The sequence below is a fragment of the Lolium perenne genome, chromosome 4 (assembly GCF_019359855.2).
Source record: "Lolium perenne isolate Kyuss_39 chromosome 4, Kyuss_2.0, whole genome shotgun sequence".
NCBI lineage: Eukaryota > Viridiplantae > Streptophyta > Magnoliopsida > Poales > Poaceae > Lolium > Lolium perenne.
The window spans coordinates 104,438,949-104,453,724 of record NC_067247.2 but is presented as its reverse complement, the minus strand read 5'-3'; the positions used below and the strand labels follow the sequence as shown (position 1 = coordinate 104,453,724).

The window sequence follows — 14,776 nt, the reverse complement described above, 5'->3', positions numbered from 1 at the left end:
GAGAAAAAACGAGCGTGACCGAGTCCGGCGCCACGCTGGCGACGGCGAGCCCACCACGGGCTCTCCTCTTGTGCGGCTACCCGCAGCTTCCCCTTGCTATTCCTTCCCGTCGACGCTCAGCAGCAGCTGTTCGTCCGCGCGCTGCCCAGCAGCTCGCCGGCGCCGGCTGCGACGGCGCCGTCCGGCGGTTCTTAGCGCTTGCGTGCGCAGCAGCTCGTCGGTGACGGTGCAACTTTCCCTTTCTTTTCTTTCCACCACCACCTTAAACCAAAACCAACGGCCATGGCAGAGAGATGCAGCGGCAGCGCCCCCTTTGGCCCTCTTGCCGGTGCGTGCGTGCACCCCTGTGTGGGCGCACCGCCGGCAAGCGGCTCAAGAGGTGGTGCTCTTTTCCGGTGAGCCCGAGCAGACTTTTCTACCCGAAAAACACAAGATCTACACACTAGATGGCTCTGATACCAATGTTACATGTGCTAGATCGACTAGTGTAGATTAGTGCCGGGTATGAGATGGGTACCGTGAGGTTTACCTTCTCCCTGCGAGGAGGACGAATCCGTGAATGTCGACATGGTGGCGATGGCGACGATGACGGCGTGAGGTCGAGCAAGAGGTGGCGGCGGAGCTTCCCGTCAGCACTGTGCAGACCTAGATCGGTAGGTGTGTAGGTGGAGCGAGTGGCACTCCAGTCAACTTCGTGATCTGTGCCACCACCCCCACCACTCTATATATAGGACATGCGACAGGGGCCCACCAATCAGAGATGCGGTTGGGCGCCCCCGACCAGGGCGCGGACAAGGTCAAAGGGTCGTGCTCGATCCGTTGGGTTCGACTACGTTAGAGATCATCCTAACACCCTCATGTCAGTGCAAGACGCGGCTTGTGTTGCTTGCGTGTCTCGTGGATTTCTGCGTTCCTGGAGATGCTATTCCAAACTCGTACTCAATGACCATAGACTTCGGTTGACTGACAGAAAATTTGAGGAAAGAAAAATATATGTCATCAACAAAGTTGACAAAATTCTTAAAAATCATTATGACAATGGGTTGAAGGTGAAGACACTTGAACTTGATATTGATTCTTGCAGCAATATCAAAGGTTCCTACCTAGACAAGTGGCTCCGAATCACCTTTAAGTCTGGGATCGAAGAACTTAACTTGGAGATGCCTGTCGACATGAAGAAAAAGTACATCTTCCCATGTTCGCTTTTGTCTGATGAGGCAGCTGCAAGTTCAATTCAGTCTCTTCGCCTCTTGGCTTGCGATTTCCACCCCACATCAACTCTTGGCCTCCTGCGAAGATTGAAATTTTTGAATCTGGCTCTTGTCAACATTACTGAGGATGGATTAGGGAACTTGCTATCGAAATCTTCCGCCCTGGAGCGCCTGGAGATTGTTGGATGCGATGGTATAGTTTTCCTGAAAATACCTTGTACGCTGCAGCGTCTCTAGTTCCTCGGTGTAACAAAATGCAAGATGCTGCAGGTGGTAGAGATTGGTGCTCCACAGCTCTGCTCTTTTCATTTTGGTGGGACCCTGTTAGAAATCTCTGTCAAAAATTCTTTAGAACTTAAGCATGTAAATTTGTCATCTTTCTGCTTGTCTGGTATTCTCTCTTATGCTCGCACTAGGATTCCATCCATCGTACGATATGTTGAGAGCCTTACCCTGCTCGGTCGTAGTGAGGTACATGTTGGTTTTAACATCTTAATGATCAAATTAGAGGGACCATTCAAGTATATAGTGAGCATTGTTATTTCTATGGTACTTGTATGTTGCAAGAACACATGATAAATCTTGCTATTCGTTCTTCAGAATGCAAACACTCCAATGCTGCCTTCCAAGCTACCCCACCTCAAGAACTTGGAAATGACACTCCTGGCGCCAGTAGTGGGCTTCTCCCCAAGCTATGGTGCCTTCTCTCTGGTTTCTTTTCTTGATGCTTCTCCTGCCTTGGAGTCTTTCACACTGCATGTAAGTCACTATCCATACCACCCTCAGAGCTATCTATGTTATAAATGTTAACCCTATTACGCCTGGTTATCAGAAAAATGAAATTAATGTTGACCCTACATATGTATATGCAGGTAGAGCAGGATGCCATGACACACGATCCTGTTGTTGGAGACTACGACGAATGCCTGAGGCAGAAGCTGGCCTGCCGGCATAACTGCCTCAAGCAGGCGGCCATCACGGGTTTCTGTTCAGCAAAGAGCCTGGTTGAGCTCACGGTTCACATCCTAGAGAGCACACATTCACTCGAGCGCCTCACGCTCGACACAACTTACGGTTATAGTAAGAGGTGTGGCACCATTGGCAAATGCCCGACCTCAAGAAAGATTGACCAATGCTGGCCGATGAGCAAGAGAGCTCTTGAAGAAGCTCATAGAGCTGTGAAGACTGCTGGTAGATATATAATAGCGAGAGTTCCCTTGACTGTTCAATCTGAGGTTCTGGAGCCCTGTAGTCGATGCCATACTGGCAACCAATAGATCAATGCCATGGTGGTGTATCTTTCTCTAGACTTGTGAGAATTCGGTCAATATCGCATGTTTAATCTCAGTGCCAGTAAATAGATCTTTCTTTATGCATCTCATCTAGCTACAGCAAAAATGTAACTAATAATATTCAATCATAGCATTTCCACCCAAATAAAGCTAACAGTGTTAACCTTGGCCCATTTAACATTCCTTCTGGTTAGCTTGCTGCTGCCGCTGTGTCTAGCTGCACCTGCATTGCTTCTTCGACAAAATGCACATTTATATTTCTTCTTGGCATAACACATGCATATGAACATTGCTAGCACTCTTTGCCTCAAATACCCATTACAAATCATATAGGAATATAACGCAATTTGATAAGTCCATGTACTAGTTTCTCAACAACTGGTCATGCTTTTCGTTGAGTGGGTTGCAGGGCTCACTTCTGCATGTGAAGACTGAGATAGTGAGAGGGCTAGGGAAGGACACATCAAAACACATCAAATCATTTTGGTTTGGTGGATCAGGGACATGACTAATTTCACAAAAACAATATTCTGAAGTAAAAAAAAATGTAACGAGATAACATAATTGGATGGAAGTGCTATGATTGGAAAGTGTGGGTTCATTTGTGCTTTAGATTGTGCATAAAAATTGTTCTGCTTATTGAAACCAAGGTAAAACTTATTCTATTGACGGAATTTTCTCTAAGATTAGTTGTTATTATTATTTGGTTCCAATTCATTGTTGTGGTCAATAAGAGGTGTTTTCCCGCGTTTGTGTTCAGTTCTGTGAGTGGGACTATGTGCTCTATCGAGTTAATGCTTATATGTTTCTAGAGATATTGAAAGTTGTGTTAATTGCTATTAAGAAATCAATGGCTGTTTGAATTACAGGTGCTATGCAGTGATGTTTTGTCAGCGGGTTGATGGTGCAGTTTCCTTGCATGAACATGTTCGTGTATTTGAATATTTGATTTGTTAATATGTATTCATTGGCTTGAGACTGACTTTAAAGCTCTTATAGTGCTGTTGTTTATCTCCATAATCTGTTGCTAGACTATTTGTTTCTATTGTTGATAGCTTAAATTATTTGAGTACAAAAAGGTGATGCCTTAATCATGCCACATAACACACCAAATCATTGAATATGTGTTGTGATAGTCCTATGTAGTGTGTAAAACAATTGTTGCTATCACTTAGGAACTTAAAATCTGATCTACATGCCTGCATCAGTTTTTCATTTGTAGGAAATGCAAGAGCTACACTTGCTTGTTGACTTACCATAGGCACTGCTTACTGGAACTTTCTTTTGAGCAAACGCTAGAAGTTTTAATCATATGACTCAGGTGGGCTCTTTGCTATCCTTCTTCTTGTTATCATGCTTGTATTTCTGTAGCAGCACATAGGTGAGATGAGGAGACTTTGATATGTCTAATGTAATGATCGTCAATAGGTGGGCAATAAGCAGACTAGCTGTAGTTATTAGGTCTCTTACTGATATTTTTGGATTGAAATTACAGCCAATACTTCAAATATATCGTACCCTTTGTGGTTTATCCTTTTTAATAATGATATACAATAGTTTATAAAGTCTATTTACATACTGAAAGTGTATAATTTACATTTCTGCAAGCTTGTTCATTCACATTGTTTTCGTCGATTGATGCGCATAATAAGGTTAAGTCAAAGTACATAGAAGATATATTGAAGAACTTCAATATGGAAACGTCAAGAAAGTGTTCTTGTCATGTGGAGTTTTAGTAAGACGTGAGTGTGTTTGATATTCGATGAGTAAAAACACATGAGTGATTATAAAAATCATGAATGCCATGAGATGTACACAATCAGATGTCCTATGCTCTAAAATGTTATGAGCATATACTAGAGTGAGTCATACGATAATCAATGGACAACAGTGAGAGTATTCCTAAATACTTTAGAAGAACTAAGGATACAATTTTGTATATGGTTGTGACAAACAAATCATTGTAATATGTTACATTGATACTAGTTGGTCATATATACAAATAAATTTCAATATCAATTAGGCTAAGTGTTTATTAAGAGGTAGCACAATGGGCTAGAAGAATTATATATGCGGGATTTAGATGAGTTCTGAAGCTTAACATTGTGATAGACTCTACAAACGAAAGGTTGAGTATATCATTGTTATGATAATGACTAAAGAGGGGTTTGAGTAAAGAATGTTCTTTTAGAACTTGGTAGTTCCGAGAGTGTCAGAACTATGAAGCTATATTGTATGAGACAATATTGGTAACATATTTCAGACCAAGTAACTAAGGTTCCACTAGAAGACCAAACATATACAAATGACGTCTCATTGAAAATAAGTGATGCGTAAGGATACAAATGAATTGCAAAGTACATATATTTTAAGCGTGTCAGAACCATTGACTGAAACCTCTTCCGTGAGCAAAACATGATCAACACTCGAAGCCATGGGTGTTGGATCGAAACCTATTCCACGAGCAAAACATGATCAATGCCAGAAGCCATGGATGTTAGATCTTTACAAATGCGAACTAGATTATTGACTCTACTGCAAGTGGGAGACTGTAGGATAGGTACCCTAGAGGCAAATAATAAATATGTCATATATTTTATGTTCATAATAAGTTTTATGCCATGCTATAACTATATTAAGAGGAAACATTAATACACGCGTGGTATGTAAACAAAACCATATCCCTAGTAAACTAGTCCATTGATTAATAGATGATCAAGGTTTCCTAATCACACACATTTATGTCAATTGATAACTGAGTCATGCCATTGGATGAATGATGTGATGGACACACACCCAACATAGTTATTGCAATGTGATCCAGTCACAAAGTTCAACAATGCGATAACTAGGAAACATTGTAACCTACTCCTTAGACCGTGAGATCATATCTAATCAGTATCACTGGAGGCTACCTTGACTGCATCAACTATCACACCGTAACATGGTGATCATTAAGGTGTCTATCATGTATTCCGAAGGGGTACGCTGAGGTGTATGTATCAAGATCACGATTTGTCCATCTGCGTGACGAATAGGTACTCTAGGCCAGTTCGATGATATTACATCTATGAAGCTTGCAAGCATGTGCATGACTATGCCATGGGGATGTGATATCATAGGAACGAATAAATATGTTTGTCAATAACGAGATCAAACTAGGAATGGAGATACCGAAGATCAGGTCTCAGATAAACTAGGTACCGTGAGACAAAGGAAATAGGACTCGATGTTAAGGTTCAAATGATAAGGTTAATTCATGGAAAGAAAAGCGGCCATGATGGGCTTTCAGATCCCTTATGTTGGTCATTGGTCAAACAGGTGTCCCAATCACATCTGCGCATTCCCAAACCATAGGGTGGCCCGCTTAAGGGTATACGATGCTTAGGGTTTGATTCAGGATCATCAGATTAATAAGAGAGAACTCGAGAATTGTTTTGGAGAGGTATCAGAAGAAGTTCCGGAGTCGATGAATTGTTCAGAGACTTAAATAATATTTTTTAGTATTTAATTAATTGAATTAAATATTAAATTGAATTTTATATAGGGATACCCATAATGGGCCACCATGTGGCAGCCCATTAAGTGGGGCGCAAACCCCAAAAGGGGAGGGGCCGGCGGCCCATGGTGGGCCGCACCCTCCAAACCCTAGAGGTGGGCCAAGAGGGGAGGCACATGTGGTGGAGGATCCACCTCCATCCCGCCACCCCTATATCAAGATAGGAGACCCCTCTCATCATTCATCCCCTTGGCTCTTTGCCTCTCGCCCTCTCTCTCTCTCCCTCATGTGTGGTTCCCGAGTTTTGGAACCTGCACACACGGTTGGAGATCTCCACCATATGCACGCTGTCGTGCTGCAGGATCCTTGGTTCAGATCATCTTCTTCCACTGCTTCGCTAGACCGGAGCCCATGGGACGTCGTCTACACCGTACGCGTGTAGAATTACATAGGTTCTGCTAGTTATAGCACTTCACCTCTTGTACGTCTACTCAACCTTGAGGTTGGCGTCGCCGTACATCTTCATCAACAATGTTACGTTTGGAACAAAATGCTTTCGGTCTTCAAGGGTATGAACACAAAATTCCTTCATTACCATACATGTGCATAGAATAGATCTTGGATATTCATTCTCGTTGGTAGGATTTTTTTTTTGTTTTCTTCTACGGAACCCTTCAGCGCCATGGTTGGATCTTGCGTTGCCACCTTTTGTCGAAGTTTTTGGTCGAGCTGCAGGTGAAGTCGTTCTAATTGAGACCTAGATTTATCAATCTCATATAGATTCTTCTCGGCTTTCTCCATTTTGTTGGCTAGGTCGTCTGCTTGCTCGGCCAGAATTTTCCTTACATTGTCTAGCTTTTTTTTAGATCATATTCAGTAATCTGCGTATAGAGGACTTCAAAAGTATCATGATCTTGTATCTCGACCATTTTTTTCCTTTGACTCTCCAGGAACACCGGGCATATTTGTATCGTTTTGCGTCACCGGAATAGGTAGTGCTCAAAGAGTTGCAGCAAGGGTTTCACTAGCCATAGGGGGGTCTTGCTCTGTGTGTGTGCGCCAGTTTGCGTGATCACGGCTGCTACATGTTTCGAGGGTATCCCAACTTTCCTTAGATGGTTTTCCGTATTTTTCACACAAAGTTATCTGGATCATCATAATTGTCTTCATCAAACGGCTCGGATTCACCCTCCTGGTTACTCTTTACTTGGCGAACATGGGTAGTACCGGTATTTGCGTCCGAGTAACTATCCCCACACTCCTTGTTATGGCGTGGAGCACAGATTCATGGTCTTCACCATCTCCGGGCGAACCCGGGACAACATCGACGTGGCCCACAAAGTGGTGTTGATCATAGTCGGGACCCTCCACTAGGAGGACATACGCAGATTTGTCTTCGACCACAGTATCCTCCGCACGGGTGGAGAGGGTCTGAGTAGAATTGTTTCTGATCTGGAACTTGACTGCATTAGCTAAGAGGGTAGATCCAGATCTGACCTACACCGGAGTTTCCGCATCTAGGGCGGGTGCGGTGGGGATTGCTTCATACGCGGCCTGCACCGAAGTGAAGCTGTCAAAGACATCAATGCCGTCGAACGAGATGATGGTGTAGGCGGCAACGTTGTAGGAAGCTGGCATGAAAGTTCTATCGCAATGATCGGTGTGTCGCCCAAGTAGACAACCCGACTGACAACCATTGTCCTATCAATGCCTCCAAGATATTCCGTCTGAAACTCGACTCGAGATGTCGCTAGCCCCACGGTGGGCTCCAAATGTTGTTGCATTGTCAATGGTAGTGCCATAAGGGGGTACTCACGACTTGGGGTTAGTAGTGGAACTAGACGAGGAGATACTCAGGAAGGTGTGACTCGACGGTTTACCCAGGTTCACATCCCCTTGGTGGAGGATCACTGTATCCTGCTAGAATTCACTATAACAACACAAGAGAGTGAATTCGGTAATCAGGGGGGTACGTGAGCATGGCCTAGCTATCGTTGGATCAACGTTGAGATTCCCTCTTTATCTCACGGCAACCAAACGGCGTGAAGGAAAATGTTGCCGTCCTCCGGGTTGACACACGGCCACATACGCTTTCTGGCTATTGAACCGAACGAGACAGGCAAAGTGGCCCCACCCACGTTCTCATCCATCTTATCTTCCTCAGCTCTCTTCCCGTCGTCTTCCTCCACAGGCCCCTCAGATTTCTCCACACGCAGGCAGCCATGGAGAGCTCTGCAAATCATCTTCCTCGATACGAGCCGCCGCTGCCCAGCCACACCTCGCGCGCCGGCATAAAATCGTTCCCGCCCGCCCGCCATGGAGAACAAGGACCTGGGGCGTCAGCTGTTGCGCCTCTCCTCCTCAAGCCGCGTCGTCGCCTCGGCCCCTTCCTCCCATGCACCCCCGTCCCCGACCATGGAGGCCGCTCGCACCCGAGCGCGCTCGTCGACCTCGCATACCGCGCGCGCAGCTTCCTGCGCTCCGCTAAGATCCCCTCCCCACTCCGCAACGCCGCGACGGGGGGATGCTGTCCGTTCCCCACCCGCCCACTGTCTCCTGCTAGAGGTTTCCGCCATGGCCGCGGTTGGGGTCGGAGGAAAGTCCACCTTCCCGCACCGCGAATCTTTTCTTTTTTTCCCTCAATACTCCACTTCCTGCCATGGATCCATGAAATGGAAAAATGAATACTCCACTCCTGTCATGGATTCGTGAAAGGGAGAGTGGAGTAGATATGATTTTTAGATGGATCTCTAGCGAAGGAAGAATACTTTGACCGATTGGAACAACAACAAAACCACGAACCGATGCATCTCTCTTCTTGAGATTGAGAGCGCTACATCTGGTTTGGCTTGAGGCGGGTGCACCACAGCGGCACCGTGGACTCCGCCGCTGCCATGCGCTCGACTTCCATCGGAGGAAACGACCGCGCCCAGACTTGCAGAAGACGGTGGCCGCTCTAAGGTGGCAGAAGCAACAAGCGACCGGCATGGCGCTGTCCGTGCGTGGGGGAAGCAACCACTCGCGGAGGCCGACGCAAATATGATTGGGCAGCGGCGGCGGCCGTGGCCGGGCTCTCGCGTTGGACTGCTCCACTACATCTGGTGGATGAAGAAAGGGGATAAAGAAGGGAGCCAGAGCCATTTTATTTAGGACCATGCGCTCGTTTCCACCTTGTTACAGACAAACGGCACAACACACGGCGTTTGACACGTGTCGGATAGAAACCGCGTGCTCACCTACCCATGTGATCACCGGGGTTCATCCGAACAACACAAAGTCAAGTTACAGTGATGTGTATCTCGTATTGTATCGTGCTCTCAAGGTTGTCCCGATGCCGGTTTATAAAGGCACCAGGACCTAGGGTTAGATGGAGGTAAAGACCTAGCTGACTACGGAGTCCTAGTCTATCTTCGTAAGTATGTCGTGACTTATACTACAAGTGTTCCTTCTCCCCGAACCTTTTGGAATCTGCCTTGGACCTTCCTTAGTCGGCTTGGGCATCCATCTTTTGAAAAATGGGCCGCTCGGCTTCATCAATATCCTGGCCATCCAAAATGGGCCACCCAAGCTTGCTAGGTTGAGCCCCTGCCGTGGTATACTCTATTCGGCATAACCTCAACATCATCCCGCACTGCGAAGCATGGGACGAGCTCGACTTTTCACCATGAAGAAGTGCTAGATGATCCTAGACAACATGTGTGCTAGTTCCATTACGGGGGCATAGATATGTAAGGAATGACGTATGCCTTCCATCCCGAGGAGGAAATGTCAGCAGTGATGCAACATGCTCCGTGTGGGCGGACACTGACAAGAAGTAATAGGGTTGTGTCGTACCCATGCGGTCAGGTGAATCATTACGCCTGTGAATCATGCTCGTTGTGATGTCTACAATGAAGCTACGATGGAGAAGAATGGTCCATCGCCTAGCTACGCCCGAATATTTTTCTCATGACGAGGAGCGCGGACAGAGGTACTTTTGCAATACCGACAAGACTGATGTGACGCTACTCGAGAAATCAACACACATAGACACCAATCAACTTGTGAGGATAAACAAGAGGACAATTAAATCCACCAAAATTTTCTTCCACTATTATCGAATGGGGATATGATTTGTTCTTCTCTAGAAAGAATTCGATTATCTCATATATCAAGATACACACAAATCTTGGATACCTACAACAAGATTTGGGGCACAAATATCTAGGGTTCAGAGCAATCTCATCAAAGATGGTGGAATCATACCTTTAAGGAGACAATATAGTGGATCTGGACTTTACAACCTTGTAGGCAGTGCCCGGTGCTTGATTTCAGCTTCTTCCTTCAATTTCTTTGCCTTCCCTATTACTCTTGGTTTTCTTCTTTTAAAGGCTAATCTCCATTTTCCTCACTCCACCTAGTGGTGGCTAGATGGGAGGATTATCATCCCCTTCCTCATGTGCAATGTCCAAAATGACCCCCCCCCCCCTCCCGTCATAACCCTAATTGGCAATGAGCTCTTGCACATGTTTGGGTCGCCCGAAAGGCTCCATAAGGCCATTTCCTCTCAACCCACATGAGGTTGATATCCAACACATATAGGATAATAAATTGTGAAGGTTATCTTGACTAAACAACTTCACACCTTAGAAGGAATCAAATATTGTTAATTGTTGTATACTCTTGTACTCTTGCACACCGTCGAATAATAGAAGTTGGAAAATAGAGGACGTGGGCATAGCTCAGTGGTCGGGGTCGCAGTGGCGCACCTCAACGACCAGAGTTCGAATCCTGCCAGGAACGAATTTCTGGAATTCTCACGCCGAGGTCCCGCTTCTACTATATCATTTAGTCTCTAGTTCCTCCTAGCACTAATTCATTTTTTTATAGAAGTTGGAAAATATTAGCTAGGGGTTAGAATCTACCATCTCTCTATCTCTCTCACATTTACTCTCTCCCTCATCTCTCCCCGTCTTCATCTCTGTCTCTATCTATCTCACTCTCTCCGTCCCCACACTTGTGACTTTTCATCTAATGTTCTTTCTTGATGTCACCACACCCCTTCCATGCACCGCTCCTTCTACTTCACATTTTGTCTTGCCTCGCTACCCAGTATCACACATTGCAGATCCACTATCGATCTCATTGCCATCATTATCATCCACCGCTGCCTTGGCTCCAGAATGACCTCCTCTACTGCTGCTAGACACTCATTACCTTGGGTCACCAGGTGTATCGCCAACTCTTCTTCGGTCTGTGTCGAGTTGTCACTTCCCAACTCTTCCTTCGCCCGCCCTCCTTCATTCTCCTTGCTTCTCCCCCCACCCACTCCCAACCCCTTCTCATTTCTGTCCTAAATAGATAGAACATACGAACTCCTCTGAATAGATTGAGTGACATAAGATCATCTGAATCAAGTTTATATAAAAAATATAGTTAAATAAAACCATCAAATTGTGCACTTTTACAAAATATGGATGGTAAGAAATAAGCGATATGCTAACTCTAGGCTAACCGAGAATTTTCTTAGACCTCGATCGATAGTTTGCTTAGATTGTTCCAGTTTGGATTTTCTTTCTCTCTACTCTGTCTCTTTCCCTTGGCCCGTTATCTGTAGGGTTAGTATAGTTGTAGGCCATTATTTTGTATTTGTTACTTTTTGGACTCTATAGTCATTGGGTTATTTTTCTTTTGAAAGGAACGGACTAGTTTGCTTGATGCTTTATTTTTCTAGGTTTTCTCATTTCTAATGGTAATTTTTCTGATATAGAGTCTGTGATTTTTGTAGCTTCTAATTGCATAAGGAGGTGTAATTGTATATGTCGTCTATGTGTAATTGCAGATATGAGTGTAGAATGAGAGACAAATATTCTGATATAGAGTTTTTTTTAACTTCTAATTGCACAAGGAGGTGCAGTTGCACATACCTGTTGTAATTATGCATCTATGTGTAATTGCATATATGTGTGTAGAATGAGAGATTTTTTTTTTGAATGAGGAGATTGTTATTTTTTAGCTTCTAATTGCACAAGGAGGTGCAATTGCACATACGGTAATTACACATCAAGCCTATTTTTGAGCTTATTATTGGACTTCTAATATATGCATGCAAAATATGAAAGCCCACCAAAGAAAACAGAGGAGAGTCTCCTCAATCGATTGATGACTTTGATTGATAGAGGACTAGCATAATTCTCTATCAATCGAGTCCTAGCGACATCCAAGAAATAAATCACTATGGCGGTACCGTTAGGCATGTCCATGACGCTAGGGTTAGACGTGGTACCGCCAAGCTGCCACCGACGGTACCACACCTAAAGGTATGGCCGGAGCATTTGGCGGTAAAAAGAAAAAAAATGTTCTGGGCTGAAGTTTTGCAAAGGGGATTTGCCCAACTTGACAGGGTACATGATCACTAACATGGGCAAAAAAAAAAAAAACTGTTTTATCTTAAAAGAAATATCTGGACTAAACACCTAACTGACGAAACGAGCTGTGACCTGTGAGACAGTGCCCCAGCAGAACCTTCCACCCCCTCGTCGCCTCCTCGTCCTCTGCACGACTTTTCCACCCGCCTCCCCGAGTCCCCCCGCCCCAAAACCCGACGCTCCAAATCGCCCAGCTCGCTGATCCGCAAGGATCTGTCGGAAGCGGAGGCAGCCACACTACCGGAGCCGGGAGGACAGGCAGGCGGCTGTGGTGGCGAGGCCGTCAGCGGCGTCGTCGGCCGCGGCTGGGGTATCTGCGATGATAACCCGGTCGAAGCTGGTGGAGCAGCTGCGCGACTACCAGATCCGATCCCAGCACAAGTAAGATCCCCGGCCTACCTCGTTCTTCTAAAGAATCCCACCGAGAACCCCGCCTAGGTTGTGGTAATTGACTTGCTGTGTGCTCAGATCTTGGGCTCTCCTATGGGAAACAGTTTCTTGGTTTCCTCAAATCAGGGTTGGGCTCGGATGTCTGGCTGTTGTAGGTGTATTGCTATTTACTCTGCCCTTGTAATCTTGTGAAAAAAGTTTCATTTTAGCCGCTTAGTCAGCTATGAGTTCGACGGTGTGGCTGCATGTGTTGAATGCCTTCAGACATTTCTGTTTGGTAATCTCGATTCAGAGAAAAACATCGTACCACATGTGTTAGAACAATGCCTGCCCTTTAGTGATCCTTGCCAAGATCCTGCGAGCATTCTGCCGCAGTTGTTAGGACCTGGATATGTTAATGTTAGTGGTTTCTCGTGAGTGCCTGCACTTGGCGTGTAGAGAGGAGTGTGTAACTGTACTGCTTTCACCATCTCAAAACCTGCCTGCATGTACTTCAATTTATAAAGAGTCGTGCTTTACCAGTCTGAGGTGCATCATCAACGCTTCCTTTCGTAAGAATAAACCAAGCTCCCATAAAATTCAGGGTTGTGTCTTTGCATTAAATCTGTTGGATAATCTCATGATAGACCAACGCATGATGGATAATCTCATGAAGTATGTCTTCACGTACTATTTACCTATGTCTGTTACCTTGAACGCATCATTCAAAAGAGGTTCGTGTCTCTTATGTGATTTTTTTACAAACTACCTGCTTGATTTCTGGAATGAAAATGCTGAACCATGCTAGCATACCAGTTTTACTTGTTATGTCGAGTTTCATGCCTGAATTTGGAAGCTTATAGTTGGTTCTATTAAGATAATTCATGTAATTTTGTAGTGTGATATATTTTCTTGTATCAATCTGAAATGATATCCATTATCAAATAGGCTTGCCTCTTTTATAATCTGATCATGGCTCTGCTTTCTGAACGGTGCAGGCGTGACATCATTGGAGCCATATCATGGGGCTTGCTTTGTTGTCTCCTGATAGTATCCTCGTACATGATGCTATACTTCAGGCACTTCTGGTTATCAGCTGTTATTATCTGTGTTGGTATTCTTCTTCCTGCCGGCCTGTATATTTTGAGGCAGAGAAAGCTGGCTAAGAAAAGAGAGAGAAGATTATTGTTGCCTCTCTCCATGTAAGGTTACTGGTAGTGGTACTGTGGTAGGTTTCCCTTATTTTGTGGTTATTCTTGACTAGAGAGAATCCACATTCTTGGCTTGCTTAGCACACATCCAATGGTTCATAGGCCTCTGCTGCCCAGTATACGTCCATACTCTTTACTAAAGTGCTGGAAGAAATACCATCATTCTTTGAGCTCCAGTGTTGTGTGAGTAGATAATCTCCAATGCTCTTTTGGTACATGTAGCTTGTGCTTTTTGCTGCACTTCATTTTCTTTGTTCGTTTAATAGTGCTTGCAACCTGAAAAGGCATGTCAATGTATCCGACCACCTCGTCTCACACTTGTAACAAAAGAAGAAGAAAAAAAATTGTTTTGTTATTCTGGTGGAGTTTGTAAGCTGAATGTCGTCTAGCTACTCTTAGTCCAGTTGGTTTCTAGATTTAAGTAATGGCTGGGTGTTTTGACAAAATTGTAGCTCCACAAATTAGTACCAAGCACTGTAGTGCTTCTGAAATACTACATTTGTACCTGTAAGCCTTGCAACCTATGTTGCTTCATAATGGTAATTGTTGACAATTAGTGCCGTCTGGTGCTTCAAAAAGTCCTGCCCCTTTTTGCCTACGCATAGAGTTTCCTTGTATGAACTCTTAGGAGAAAAGGAAGTCTACAAATGACTTATATTCCAAACATATTTAGATTTCCTTGGAAATGGGAATACCATGCTTTTTTGTTGCTCTGGCTGAACATTTGCATGTCATATGGTGTTATCCATGGCATATGCATCATAAGTATGACTTCAACAATTGGCCC

At 44.7% G+C, this 14,776-nt stretch overlaps 1 long non-coding RNA gene and 1 pseudogene across 1 annotated transcript; both read left to right on the top strand.

Annotated features, from left to right (window-relative positions):
- The first annotated feature begins 734 nt into the window (after positions 1–734).
- On the top strand, positions 735–2,488 carry LOC127347055 (uncharacterized; annotated as a pseudogene).
- Positions 2,489–12,477: 9,989 nt separating this feature from the next.
- On the top strand, positions 12,478–14,344 carry LOC127293528 (uncharacterized). Its single transcript, XR_007845902.1, has 2 exons — positions 12,478–12,790; positions 13,777–14,344. It is a non-coding gene; the product is annotated as an uncharacterized lncRNA (long non-coding RNA).
- The last annotated feature ends 432 nt before the right edge of the window (positions 14,345–14,776 follow it).